This window comes from Hyla sarda, chromosome 3, assembly GCF_029499605.1.
Source record: "Hyla sarda isolate aHylSar1 chromosome 3, aHylSar1.hap1, whole genome shotgun sequence".
Classification (NCBI taxonomy): Eukaryota; Metazoa; Chordata; class Amphibia; order Anura; family Hylidae; genus Hyla; species Hyla sarda.
Window position 1 is genome coordinate 177,086,333 of NC_079191.1, and position 12,998 is coordinate 177,099,330.

At 41.5% G+C, this 12,998-nt stretch overlaps 1 protein-coding gene across 5 annotated transcripts in view; it reads left to right on the plus strand.

The window, feature by feature from the left end:
* HTR2B (5-hydroxytryptamine receptor 2B) overlaps positions 1-12,998 on the plus strand; it is a 71,241-nt gene that overhangs the window by 27,249 nt on the left and 30,994 nt on the right. For 3 of the 5 annotated variants that reach the window (XM_056565560.1, XM_056565562.1, XM_056565561.1), the window contains exon 2: positions 5,297-5,426. The exons of the other annotated variants lie outside the window; for them this stretch is intronic. The gene's annotated coding sequence lies outside the window, so the exon portion shown is untranslated. The remainder of the gene's footprint in view (positions 1-5,296; positions 5,427-12,998) is intronic. 5 annotated transcript variants of the gene reach the window in all.

Genomic DNA, 12,998 nt, shown 5'->3' on the forward strand with positions numbered 1-12,998 from the left:
TGAAGTAATTTTTGGGCACCCACACTAGGAAAAAGGCTATGTGTAGCTATTCCTGGCCCTTACGGTCCCACTAGGATGAAAACAAATCTATTTGTCATCCTCAAAGGAAGAGAAGATACGAGCAAGTCATTTCTTCCTACCTAGGAATATAATAATAATAATAATAATAATAATATTTATATAGCTCCAACAGATTTTGGAGCACTTTACAATTTTAGGAGTATAAATAAAGACACACTAACTATATTCAAAAAAGAGTTTACAGATGATGAAAAAGCAAATAAACTCATGAGGGATTTTTATGCTGACAATCAGCTGACCATGGACCAAAGGAAAGCCTCAACCTCCACATCTAAAGTGCCTTTAAGTTAAATGACAATGTAAGGCTAGGTTTCCACACAGGGTTTTTTCTGTTGTTTTTTATTTCTTTTTTAGAAACTGCCACTGCAGTTTTTGACCCAAAACCAGAAGTGTATTCAAAAGGGATGGAAAATATAAAGAGCGGACCTATACTTCTCCATTCTACTGGATCCACTTCTGACTCAAAAACTGCAGTAACAGTTTTCCCAAAAAAAAAAAATGCCAGGAAAACCTGGAAACCGAGACTAAAGTTGATAAAATCTGAATGGAAGAGAACGGACAAGGCTCCTATCTTAAAGGAGAACTGATCGCTGGGACCCTTGAAATCTCCTGTACAGGATCCCGGCAGCTGGCTCGCCCCCTCAGTGCATCTCTATGGGAGAGCTGGAGCGCTGCACTCAGCAATCTCCAGCTCTCCCATAGAGCTGCATGGAGAGGGTGTGTTGGCCACCGCTTTCTGCAGTGGTTGAAACGCCCCGTACAGGAGATCGTGAGGGGTCCTAGTGGTCAGACCCCCCCACATTCTGACACTTATCCCCTATAATTAGGATAGGGGATAAGTTTTGCTATCCCAGGGTTCTCCTTTAAGCAGATGCTTTAGGACCCTCTTTCCAATGAAAAGGATCAAGCTAAGGACTTGCTGTTCCCACCTGAAGTGGAGATATTCTGTAACATATGTTCAAAGTTCATTTGTCACTTTTTGACCCGCAAAGATGTTACATTTTATTATAAGTTGTGTAAACAATGCCAATTTAGAACAGAGGCCCAGTGGCATGTCTATTTCTTATTATTTTGAAGGTGCATAAATTAAAATAAACTCTCCTTGTCCATTTTCCTATTATAATTTTAACCCCATAAGGACATGGCAGGCTTCGGCCTTGTGGACACAGCCAATTAAAATTTTAGAATTATAACTTTTCCTCCTTGCCTCTTAAGAGATCTTTTATTTTTCCATCCACAGAGCCATATGAGGCTGACTGTACAAGAAAAGGGATAATCGGCACCATCTTGACTCATCAGATCATCACAATTGTGTTATGGGGGTCCAATGAGTGCCTCAAACCTGATACTTTCATTTGTATCCTTTAAATTCTGTGTTTGGCATTAATGGCACAGCTTCTAAAGGGTTTAGCGGACATAAGTGATCACACTGATGTCTGTCATTAGCAGCGGTCACTCACTGTCTATGAAGCAAGCACAGCTCCTTTGCTGGATATTTAAATAGGCATCTCACAAGCTGGAATGCTCATGATTGTGGTTTCTACCCATCACGTTCCTCACCCCTGTGACTTCCCAGTCTTTTCTACTGTTCCCTTACTATTCCTCTGCCTCCCTCCTGGTTTGATTGTTCTCACTGTTGCTGCCATTTTGGCTTGTCCCTAGTTAACCTCTTGCTTGCTGATTTGGCTCCTGACATTTCCACTCGTTGATGACCTGGCTTGTTTGACCTCCCTGATCCCCCATACACTTAATGAGTTTAGAGACCGTCATTCAATTGGGGGACCGCTATAAAGGGTGGATTGTTCAAGCAGATAGGGGCAGTGTTTGGGGGGAGTTCAGGTCTGCACTGCTTCTTACCTGACATGACCACAACCTTGTATGAAATTATTGTAATTATGATTGTTTTATGACTTGCAACTAGAGATGAGCGAAGTTACAGTACTTTGATTCTGCACGAACCTCGCGGCTCGGTGGTTGCTGACTTTAGCCTGCATAAATTATTCAGCTTTCAGGTGCTCCGGTGGGCTGGAGACTCTCTCCTAGGACTGTATCCACCTTTTCCAGCCCACCAGAGCACCTGAAAGCTGAATTAATTTATGCAGGATAAAGTCAGCAACTGCCGAGCCGAGAAGTTCGTGAAAAATCGAATTGTTGTAACTTCCCTCATCTCTAGTTGCAACACAACATGTATGGAACTAGAGCTGTACTCTAAAACAAACAGTATTGTAATCTTGTGGACTACAACTGTCTCACTAGTTTAAATCAAATCTTCCTTTCATTTTTCTTTGCTCTCTCATCACTGGGAAAATTTTCCCTTGAGGAAGGCAGACTAATATCAGGCACAACAGTGTTGCTCCCTGCATGCTTGGGCTGTTTAACCCCTTAGGGACCGGACCAGGCCAATTTTCACTGTAGGACCAGAGTGTTTTTTGCACATCTGACCAGTGTCACTTTAAGCATTAATAACTCTGGGATGCTTTTACCTTTCATTCTGATTCAGAGATTGTTTTTTCGTGACATATGCTACTTTTTTCTAATTTTGAAGCTCTCTGCTTGTAAGGAAATTAGACATTCCAAATAAATTATATTTTGATTCACATATACAATATGTCTACTTTATGTTTGCATCTAGAGATGAGCGAACTTCCAGTAATTCGATTCGTCGCAAACTTCTCAGCTCGGCAGTTGCTGACTTTAGCCTGCATAAATTAGTTCAGCTTTTAGGTGCTCCGGTGGGCTGGAAAAGGTGGATACAGTCCATGGAGAGAGTCCCCTAGGACTGTATACACCTTTTCCAGCCCACTGGAGCACCTGAAAGCTAAACTAATTTATGCAGGCTAAAATCAGCATACGCCGAGCCGAGAAGTCCGTGACGAATCTAATTACTGTAAGTTTGCTCATCTCTATTTGCATCATAAAATTTACATGTTTTTACTTTTGGAAGACATCAGAGGGCTTCAAAGTTCAGCAGCAATTTTCCAATTTTTCACATTTTCAAAATCGGAATTTTTCATGGACCAGTTCAGGTTTGAAGTGGATTTGAGGGGCCTTCATATTAGAAATACCCCATAAATGACCCCATTATAAAAACTGCACCCCTCAAAGTATTCAAAATGACATTCAGTAAGCGTGTTAACCCTTTAGGTGTTTCACTGGAATAGCAGCAAAGTGAAGGAGAAAATTCCAAATCTTCATTTTTTACACTGGCATGTTCTTGTAGACCCAGTTTTCAAATTTTTACAAGGGGTAAAATGAGAAAAATACTCTCAAAATTTGTAACCCAATTTCTCTCGAGTAAGAAAATACCTCATATGTGTATGTCAAATGCTCGGCGGGCGCAGTAGAGGGCTCAGAGTGAGTTTTTCTGAAATGGTTTTTGGGGGGCATGTCACATTTAGGAAGCCCCTATGGTGCCAGAACAGCAAAAAACACCACATGGCATACCATTTTGAAAACTACACCCCTCAAGGCATTTAACAAAGGATCCAGTGAGCCTTAACACCCCACAGGTGTTTGACGACTTTTCGTTAAAGTCAGATGTGTAAATGAAAAAAATATTTTTATTATATTTTTCACTAAAGTGTTTTTTTTCCCAAATTTACCATTTTTTATAAATGGTAATGGGAGAAAATGCCCCCCAAAATTTGTAACACCATCTCTTTTGAGTATGGAAATACCCCATGTTAGGATGTAAAATGCTCTACGGGCGAACTACAATGCTCAGAAGAGGAGTCACATTTGGCTTTTGGAAAGCTAATTTTGCTGAAATGGTTTTTGGGGGGCATGTCGCATTTAGGAAGCCCCTATGGTGCCAAAACATCAAAAAAAAAAAACACATGGCATACTATTTTGGAAACTACACCCCTCAAGGAACATAACAAGGGGTACAGTAAGCCTTAACACCTCACAGGTATTTCACGACTTTTTGTTAAAGTTGGATGTGTAAATGAAAAAAAAAAAAAATACATTTTTACAAGGAGTAATAGGAGAAAATGACCCCCAAAATTTGTAACCCCATTTCTTCTGAGTATGGAAATACCCCATGTGTGGACGTTAAGTGCTCTACTGGCGCACTACAATGCTCAGAAGAGGAGGAGCGCCATTGAGCTTTTGGAAAGAGAATTTGTTTGGAATGGAAGTCAGGGGCCATGTGCGTTTACAAAGCCCCTCGTGGTGCCAGAACAGTGGACTGCCCCCACATGTGATCCCATTTTGGAAACTACACCCCTCACAGAATTTAATAAGGGGTGAAGTGAAGTGAGCATTTACACCCCACTGGCGTTTGACAGATCTTTGGAACAGTGGGCTGAGCAAATGAAAAATTAAATTTTTCATTTTCACGGACCACTGTTCCAAAAATCTGTCAGACACCTGTGGAAAAATGCTCACTGCACCCCTTAATACATTACATGAGGGGTGTAGTTTCCAAAATGGGGTCACATGTGGGGGGGTCCATTGTTCTGGCCCTATAGGGGCTTTGTAAACACACGTGGCCTTCAATTCCGGACAAATTTTCTCTTCAAAAGCCCAATGGAGCTCCTTCTCTGAGCATTGTAGTGCACCTGCAGAGCACTTTGCATCCTCATATGGGGTATGTTCTTACTCAGAAGAAATGGGGTTACAAATTCTATGGGGCTTTTTTCCTATTTTCCTTTGTGAAAATCAAAAATATAAGGTAACACCAGCATTTTAGTGAAAACATTTTTTTTCTTCATTTTCCCATCCAACTTAAACAAAAAGTCGTCAAACAATGTGGAGTATTAAGGCTCACTATAACCCTTGTTACGTTCTGTGAGGGGTGTAGTTTCCAAAATGGGGTCACATGTGGCTATTTATTTTTTTGCGTTTATGTCAGAACGCTGTAAAATCAGCCACCCCGGTGCAAATCACCAATTTAGGCCTCAAATGTACATAGTGCTCTCTCACTCCTGAGCCTTGTTGTGCGCCTACAGAGCATTTTACGCCCACATGTGGGGTATTTCTGTACTCAGGAGAAGTTGCGTTACAAATTTTGGGGGTCTTTTTTTCCATTTACCTCTTGTGAAAATAAAAAGTATGGGGCAACACCAGTCATGGCTTAGTCGGCCATGACTAAGACTTAGCGTTAAGTCGAAACGCGTCGGTGCGTTTGGTGTTGTTCTCCTTTCATTGGTTTTATTGTTTGCTCATGCACTGGATTTTAATATGAAGAAATAAATTTGAATGTTTTATCCAGCCTTGGGAGCCGGAACTTCCTTTTCTCCTTCCTGATTGCTTCACCTGAGGACTTGGCCTCAGAGACTATCCGAAGCTCCCGCTGGTTCAGGTGTATTGTGCTACTTTCCATATACCTTGGAGACGACTGGGTGAGCTGATATCCATCTTTTTTCTCTATTGTTACTCCTGTATCCAAAAGGAGAAAAAGCCCCCCAAAATTTTTAGTGCAATATCTCCAGAGTACGGAAATACCCCATATGTGGTCCTAAACTGTTTCCTTGAAATACGACAGGGCTCCGAAGTGAGAGAGTGTCATGTGCATTTGAGGACTAAATTAGGGATTGCATAGGGGTGGACATAGGGATATTCTATGCCCGTGATTCCCAAAAAGGGTGCCTCCAGCTGTTGCTAAACTCCCAGCATGCCTGGACAGTCAGTGGCTGTCTGGAAATGCTGGGAGCTGTTGTTTTGCAACAGCTGGAGGCTCCGTTTTGGAAACAGTGCCGTACAATATGTTTTTCATTTTTATTTGGGGGGGGGGGGGGGGGGCGACAGTGTAAGGGGGTGTGTATATGTAGTGTTTTAACCTTTATTATGTGTTAGTGTAGTGTAGTGTAGTGTTCTTAGGGTACATTCACACGTGCAGAGGTTTACAGTGAGTTTCCCGCTAGGAGTTTGGGGGGGGCGGCAAACCTCCAGCTGTTTCAAAACTACAACTCCCAGCATGTAATGACAGACCATGCATGCTGGGAGTTGTACTTTTACAACAGCTGGATGCACACTGGTTGGAAAACCTCAGTATTTTCCAACCAGTGTGCCTCCAGGTGTTGCAAAACTAAAATTCCCAGCATGTACTGATCGCCGAAGGGCATGCTGGGAGATTTAGTTATGCAACAGCTGGAGGTACGCAACTACAACTCCCAGCATGCCGAGACAGCTGTTTGCAGTTTGGGCATGCTGGGATTTGCAGTTTTGCAACATCTGGATGGCTACAGTTTAGAGACCACTGCACAGGAACTACAGTTGCAAGAAAAAGTATGTGAACCCTTTGGAATTATATGGATTTCTGCACAAATTGGTCATAAAATGGGATATGATCTTCATCTAAGTCACAACAATAGACAATCACAGTCTGCTTAACCCCTTAAGGACCAGTGGTTTTTACACTTTCATTTTTTCCTCCTTACCTTAAAAAAATCATAACTCTTTAAATTTTGCACCTAAAAATCCATTTGATGGCTTATTTTTTCACCACCAATTCTACTTTGTAATGATATCAGTCATTTTACCCAAAAATCTACGACGAAACGGAAAAAAAAATAATTGTGTGACAAAATTGAAGAAAAAACACCATTTTGAAAATTTTGGGGGCTTCAGTTTCTACGCAGTAAATTTTTTGGTAAAAATGACACCTTATCTTTATTCTGTAGGTCCATACGATTAAAACGATACCCTTCTTATATAGTTTGGATTTTGTCATACTTCTGGCAAAAATCATAACTACATGCAGGAAAATGTATACGTTTAAAATTGTCATCTTCTGACCCCCTATAACTTTTTAATTTTTTTGTGTACGGGGGGTATGATCTGAAGTTTTTAGAGGTACCATTTTTGTATTGATCAGACTTTTTTATTTTTTTTTATTCACTTTTTCAGGATATAAAAAGTGGCCAAAAATACACTATTTTGGACTTTGTAATTTTTTCGTGTATGCCATTGACATTGCGGTTTAATTAACTATATATTTTTATAATTCGGACATTTTCACACGCCGCGATACCACATATGTTTATTTTTAGTTACACAGTTTTTTTTGTTTTTTAACCCCTTAAGGACCAAGGACGTACCGGTACGTCCTTGGTCCTGCTCTTCTGATATAACGCGGGGTTACACAGTAACCCCGCGTCATATCATGGCGGGCCCGGCGTCATAGTGAAGCCGGGACCCGCCTCTAATAGCGCGCAGCGCCGATCGCGGCACCGCGCGCTATTAACCCTTTAGCAGCGCTCAAAGCTGAGCCGCGCGGCTAAAAGTGAAAGTTCCCGGCTAGCTCAGTCGGGCTGTTCGGGATAGCCGCGGCTAATCGCGGCATCCCGAACAGCTGACAGGACAGTGGGAGGGCCCCTTCCTGCCTCCTCGCTGTCCGATCGCCGAATGACTGCTCAGTGCCTGAGATCCAGGCATGAGCAGTCATCCGGCAGAATCGTTGATCACTGGTTTCTTATGAGAAACCAGTGATCAACATAGAAGATCAGTGTGTGCAGTGTTATAGGTCCCTATGGGACCTATAACACTGCAAAAAAAAAGTGAAAAAAAAAAGTGAATAAAGATCATTTAACTCCTCCCCTATTAAAAGTTTGAATCACCCCCCTTTTCCAATAAAAAAAAAACACAGTGTAAATAAAAATAAACATATGTGGTATCACCGCGTGCGGAAATGTCCGAATTATAAAAATATATCATTAATTAAACCGCTCGGTCAATGGCGTGCGCGCAAAAAAATTCCAAAGTCCAAAATAGTGCATTTTTGGTCACTTTTTATATCATTTAAAAATGAATAAAAAGTGATCAATAAGTCCTATCAATGCAAAAATGGTACCGTTAAAAACTTCAGATCACGGCGCAAAAAATGAGCCCTCATACCGCCCCATACACGGAAAAATAAAAAAGTTATAGGGGTCAGAAGATGACAATTTTAAACGTATTAATTTTCCTGCATGTAGTTATGATTTTTTCCAGAAGTCCGACAAAATCAAACCTATATAAGTAGGGTATCATTTTAATCGTATGGACCTACAGAATACATATCAGGTGTCATTTTTACCGAAAAATGTACTACGTAGAAACGGAAGCCCCCAAAAGTTACAAAACAGCGTTTTTTTTTCAATTTTGTCACACAATGATTTTTTTTCCCGCTTCACCATAGATTTTTGGGCAAAATGACTGACGTCATTACAAAGTAGAATTGGTGGCGCAAAAAATAAGCCATCATATGGATTTTTAGGTGTAAATTTGAAAGAGTTATGATTTTTTAAAGGCAATGAGCAAAAAACGAAAATGCAAAAACGGAAAAACCTCCGGTCCTTAAGGGGTTAAATGGGAAAAGTGGGGTGATTCAAACTTTTTAGGGAAGGGGTTAAATTATCTTTATTCACTTTTTTGCAATGTTATAGCCCCCATAACACTGCACACACTGATCTTTTACATTGATCAATGGGTTCTCATAGGAAACCATTGATTAATGATTCTGCCGCTTGACTGCTCATGCCTGCATCTCAGGCACTGAGCAGTCATTTGGCGATCGGACAACAGGAGGCAAGGAAAGGGACCCTCCTGCTGTCCTAGAGCTGTTCGGGATGTCGCGATTTCGGTGGTCCCAAACAGCCCCCCATCACTTTAGATGCAGCAATCAACTTTGAATGCCACGTCTAAAGGGTTAATAGCGTGCGGCACCGCGATCAGTGCCGCGCGCTATTAGCCAAGTGTCCCGGCCGTTGTTAGGCCAGGCCCGACCTGCTATGCCGGACGTACAGGTACGCCCTTGGTACTTAAAGGGTTAAATTAATAACACACAAATAATTAAATGTTACCATGTTTTTATTGGAGTGAGGTGTCATCCAACTGGAGTCCAATCAATGAGATGAGATTGGAGGTGTTGGTTACAGCTGCCCTGCCCTATAAAAAACACCCACCAGTTCTGGGTATGCTTTTCACAAGAAGCATTGCCTGATGTGAGTGATGCCTCGCACAAAAGAGCTCTCAGAAAACCCACGATTAAGAATTATTGACTTGCATAAAGCTGGAAAGATTTATAAAAGTATCTCCAAAAGCCTTGCTGTTCATCAGTCCACAGTAAGACAAATTGTCTATAAATGGAAAAAGTTCAGCACTGCTGCTACTACTCTCCCTAGGAGTGGCCATCCTGTAAAGATGACTTCAAGAGCACAGTGCAGACTGCTCAATGAGGTGAAGACGAATTCTAGAGTGTCTGGCATATGCCAACATCCCTGTTAGCGAATCTACAATATGTAAAACACTAAACAAGAATGGATTTAATGGGAGGATACCACAGAGGATGCCACTGCTGTCCAAAAAAACTTGCTGCACGTTTACAGTTTGCACAAGAGCACCTGGATCTTCCACAGCAGTACTGGCAAAACATTCTGTAGACAGATGAAACCAAAGTTGAGTTGTTTGGAAGAAACACACAACACCATGTGTGGAGAAAAAGAGGCACAGCACGACAACATCAAAACCTCATCCCAACTGTGAAGTATGGTGGTGGGGGCATCATGGTTTGGTGCGTCAGGGCCTGGATGGATTGCTATCATCGAAGGAAAAATGAATTCCCAAGTTTATTAAGACATTTTGTAGGAGAACTTAAGGCCATCTGTCCACCAGCTGAAGCTCAACAGAAGATGCAACAGGACAACAACCCAAAGCATAGAAGTAAACCAACAACAGAATGGCTTAAACAGAAGAAAATACGCCTTCTGGATTGGCCCAGTCAGAGTCCTGACCTCAACCCGATTGAGATGCTGTGACCTCAAGAAAGCGATTCACAGCAGACATCCCAAGAATATTGCTGAACTGAAACTGTTCAGTAAAGAGGAATGGTCAAGAATTACCCCTGACCGTTGTGCACGTCTGATTTGCAACTACAGGAAACGTTTGGTTGAAGTTACTGCTGCCAAAGGAGGTTCAACCAGTTATTAAATCCAAAGATTGACATACTTTTTTCACCTGCACTATGAATGTTTACATGGTGTGTTCAATAAAAACATGGTAACATTTAATTCTTTGTGTGTTACCATATATACTCGCGTATAAGCAGAGTTTTTCAGCACGATTTGACAGGGGGATGATGACAGGGTAATGATGAAGGGTGACAGGGTGATGATGATGAGGGCGTTAATGACAGGGGTCTGGATGAGGACAGGGGGATGATGTATTTCCCACCCTAGGCTTATAGTCAAGTCAATAACTTTTCCTGGGTTTTTGGGGTGAAATTAGGGGCCTCGGCTTATACTCGAGTATATACGGTATTAGTTTATGCAGACTGCGATGGTCTATTGTTGTGACTTAGGTAAAGATCAGATCAAATTTTATGACCAATTTGTGCACAAAAAAAACAAATTAGACCAAAAGGGGACTATAGAGGCCAAGGAACACAACTAATTACCTAACCCCAAGGCCGTAGCCTGGGGTGCAAAACACCTCTAAATAGTACCCCCTAAAACATAACTTTTATTATATATATCCAATTAAAATAAAATTAATGTAAACCCAGTGAGATAAATATTAAAAATGGGATGTCAGGTAGGTTAGTGCTTGTGAGATCTGAGCATCATTGCTCCACTGTCAAGGGTTCTGCAGTAGCCCTGTACGCCTACTCTGACACCAACTAAAAACACAAATCCTTATAATTCCAAAGGGTTCACATTAGGGATGAGCGAACTTACAGTAAATTCGATTCATCACAAACTTCTCGGCTCGGCAGTTGATGACTTATCCTGCGTAAATTAGTTCAGCCTTCAGGTGCTCCCGTGGGCTGTAAAAGGTGGATACATTCCTAGAAAAGAGTATCCTAGGACTGTATCCACCTTTTCCAGCCCACCGGAGCACCTGAAAGCTGAACTAATTTAAGCAGGAAAAGTCATCAACTGCCGAGCAGTTCGTGACGAATCAAATTTACTGTAAGTTCGCTCATCTCTAGTTCACATACTTTTTCTTTCAACTGTATGCCCATTGTGTCAGATATAAAAACATAAAAAAACATCTACTCTCCTCCAGCACTCCAACCATTACTTGTCTCTGGTCCCTAGTGCGATCCTCTTTCTGCTTCTGGGGCCTAACACTCAACACACAGGCAAGTGATTGACTGAGTGGCAATATGACAGATTTGGGCCCCCTCATGCTGGCCAACCCCTTTAAAAAAAACTTGTTGTTATACCCTTTACAAAGAGTCTAAGTGGTAAGCTCCACTAATATAATTTGTCACTGGCTTTTGTCACAGTCTATCTTGACAACTAGGGATCAGAGTGCAAGACGTCCGTCATGGAAACTAAGGACAGTATTTTGTTGGCATGCGTTATGTACAAGCCATTCTTTACACCATCCCTTTTTCAAAGTGTTAGATCTTAATTGGGTTAATTAATTTTATTTGATCTTGAAGTTCTTATCCAAGATGCTTCCTGTGCACCAGGCATGCTTTAGAATAGCTTCTGGTAACTCTCTCATATCCAGAGCACAGGAAACAGCAAAGCTCAAAATCTGTCCTCACACCACCGGCTCATGGAATGTACCAGAAAACCATTATGTAAACAATCTTCCTACCGTATCTGGACTTTTAAGAAGAACTAAATGAAGTATCTGTGTAAAATTCTTCAACGGAACCTTCATTTTGAACTTTCCACAAGAAGCTATGTGGAAGAACACAGTGCTGTACTTTATGAGAAACACAGTTTTTGTTAAAATGGCTGATACCTCTGACTTTGCCAAAGGTGACTACATGAGTAACCAGAGGAGCGACAGTGGCTACAAGAGTCAGAACAAGGGTTATTCTAAACATCTCATTGAATTCTAGTGTGGTCCTGTAACAGGATTCAACCATTCCTCTGCCCAGTTTGTAAACGGTCTTTCCTCCTAGATCTTCCATGATCAGCCGGCAGTGGTATCACGGAAAAGTAGACAATTTTAGAACCACAACTCCCATAAATTTGCAGGTCACGCACAGTTACAGAATAGGGTCAAAGCCCATGGTGCTTACAAATTGCCAATGTTTTACTGCTTTACAGTAAGTGCAGAGTTACACACCTCATGTGACATTAAAATCATGGCATGGGTTTCCACAACAGCTGCATGCTGCCTTACATACATCACCAAGCGCAATGGCAGAAGTCAGATGGAGTTGTGTACAGCGCCTCACCACTGACTTCTCAAACAGTGTCAACATGTTCTGTGGAGTGACAAATAATGTTTCTGTATCTGGCAGTCTGATGGACCAGTTTGCATTTGGTAAATGCCAGGATAATGTTACCTGCTTAACAACATTTTGCCAACTAAGTTTGGTGGAGGAGGAATATTACTGTGGGTTGTTTTCAGGGGTTGGCTGTGGCCCCTTAATTCCAGGAGTGGGAAACCTTAATGCTATAGAATACAAAAACTTTTGCGCTCCCAACTTTGTGGGAACAATTTGAGGAAAGCCCTTTTCTGTTTCACTATGACTGCCCTCAGCGCACAAAGCAGGACCCATAAGGGCATGGTTGGTAAAGTTTGGTTTGGATGAACTTGACTAGCCCACATAGAACCCTGATCTCAGCCCCAATAAAACACCTTTGGGATGAACTAGAAAGGAGATTGCAAGCCAGGCCTTCTAGTCCATCATTAGTGTCTTCTGGATGAATGCCCTAAGTTCCCCACAGATGAATGTACAAAACCTTCCCAGAACAGCTGTTATAACTGAAAAGGGATGTCCAGCTTCATATTATTGTCTAAGGATTTAGATGGGATGTAAGTGTTCTGTGTAGTAGTCTCGGTATTTTAACCTGCAATATGGAAATACTCTATATTTAAAAATGTTGTACTCACAGATTTTGATAAAATATTCGTTTGTATACTAGATCTTGAATGTTTTTGAAAGTCAGAACACACTAGGTACATGCCATTAATAAAATGTAGGATATTACTGCACTGTTGGCGCTACTACTTTAGTAATGAGG